This window comes from Palaemon carinicauda, chromosome 10 (genome assembly GCF_036898095.1).
Source record: "Palaemon carinicauda isolate YSFRI2023 chromosome 10, ASM3689809v2, whole genome shotgun sequence".
NCBI classification, from domain to species: Eukaryota; Metazoa; Arthropoda; class Malacostraca; order Decapoda; family Palaemonidae; genus Palaemon; species Palaemon carinicauda.
Window position 1 is genome coordinate 160,939,025 of NC_090734.1, and position 2,500 is coordinate 160,941,524.

The window sequence follows — 2,500 nt, forward strand, 5'->3', positions numbered from 1 at the left end:
TAATATAGTTTGAAAAGAACCAGCCACTGAGGAGGGGGGGGGGGGCAAGCCAGCCTTAACTTGGTGCCGGTCCCAAGCCCGGGTAAATGGGGAAGGGTTGGCGGCAGGAAAGGCATCCGGCCATTAAAAATTAGCCGTAACCAATATGATCAGTGTAAATTGTGAGATTAGAATTAATGCTAGGGTATATATATATGATGAAGTGTGGGACAGAGGTAGATGGTGAAAGCTGACCTGAAACATCGACCCCACATAGAAGTGGGAAAAGATGTAGACAAAGAAGAAGAAATATAGTTTGAAAGGAGCAGAATGACGTCAATAATAAAAAACTAAAGGCGATTATTAAACTTGATATAATTTGCAAATAGATATAAAGTCGAAATTGATTTAATCAACTTTGAGATTAAACTATTTAAAAACTGGTGTTATAATTCATTTGAAGTCATTTATAGTTACAAAATAAATTCCCTTTTGTTAGTGACGATGGAAATTCTTTATTAAGAAGCGAAAAATATATTAATATTAAACTCCTCTAAAGTCTATTTATTGATAAATCTTTTCGAAAAAATTAAGATCAAACTCATCTTAAATTTATTCAACGGCGTAAATCATTTTGAAGTCGAAATTAAATTCATCTTAAATTATATTCAATGAGATAAATTTTATTGAAATTAAGATCAAATTCCTCTCAAAATTATTCAACGATAAAAATCATTTGTAAGTCAAGATTAAATTCATCTTAAATTTATACAATGTGATAAATTTTATCGAAATTAAAATAAAACTCATTTTAAACTTATTCAATATGCAGAATTTTACGAATTATTAAAAAAAAAGATCCCTCAGATTGTTAAAATATCACCCCTTAAAAGATGGATTTTATCAAAATTAACATTATAAAATACTTTTCATTCAATATGGCAGATTTTTACGAATTATTAAAAAAATCCCTTCGATTGTTAAAATATAACCCCTTAAAAGATTAATAATTTTATCAAAATTAACATCATACAACACTTTTATAATTAATTTCTACTAACAACTTTACCCTCCACCATACCAGACTACAGCACTAATTACATATTAACGTAGCTGTATTAATACAAAAATGTTATTCAAAGTATTTCAATAACCTTTATCAATATGAAAAATCAAACTTCATTGGCGTATTATTGTTCGGAATAATTTTGAAAAAAAAATATATAAATTTAATATTGGGTTCAATTCCTTATTCATGGGATATTAATTATGAACGGAATGACATGATATATATATATATCTATATATAATAAATATGTATATATATATATATATATATATATACACATCAACATATATACAATATTATATGTATATGTAGTATATACACTTATGGATATAAATATATATGCAAATATAATAAGTAAATATACTTTATATATAAACATAATATATATATATATATATATATTATACATATACATATATACATATATAAACATATACATACAATATATATATATATATATATAGTATATGTGTGTGTGTGTGTGTGTGTGTATATACATACATACATACATACATACATACATACATACAGTATACTGTATACTGTATGTAGACTTGTGACCACAGGTGAAAGTCTATGTAAGCAAGCATATCCGTCCAACTGGTCTGTTATATGGAAGAATACAAGACAAGTGATAAAAACTCTATTTAAAAAAAAAAAAACAATAATGTCCAAATCTTACCGATCAAAGCTCAGTGAAGCAAAATCAAGAAGGACAAACGTACCTGGAATGAAAGATGAAATTTAATGATAAAAAACTAATAAATTGTAATTGGATACATTTGCATGTCATACACAATTTATTACTACTATTATTTTGGGATTGATTGATTAGATGATTTAAGGTTTCATGGCAACCTTAATTTTTTTTTTTGGGGAGAGAGAGAGAGAGAGAGAGAGAGAGAGAGAGAGATTCCTTTCATAAATAAATAGAATTTATTATTGACAATCTTTATAAAACCAAAGAGAGAGAGAGAGAGAGAGAGAGAGAGAGAGAGAGAGAGATAAATTCATGTCGGATACTTAGTCTGAAATTTTATATATAACCAGACCAATTATCTTAGGAACGAAAGACGCATCCAAAAATAAAAACAATGAAATAACACCACCTTTCTGAGGAGAGAGAGAGAGAGAGAGGAGAGAGAGAGAGAGACGGGGGAGATCCTGTCCCTGCCGCACTCCCTCGAGGCCAGCAGCAACGGAAGCAGCAACAAAACCTGGTACGTAAAAGAGGAATTCAACCTAAGGACTCTCCAACCATGCCCCCCCCTCACTCTTTGAGGTCCTCGAGGAAAAATGGGTCTTTTCATCTCGAGTATTTCCACAGCTGCGAGAGGGGAGGGGGAGGGGGAGGGGGCAGGGGAGGGAGAAGGGGGAGGAGAGGGGAGGGGATGGAATGGGAAGGGGAGGGGAGGGGAGGGAAGGAAAAGGGGGAGGGGAAGGAAAAGGGGG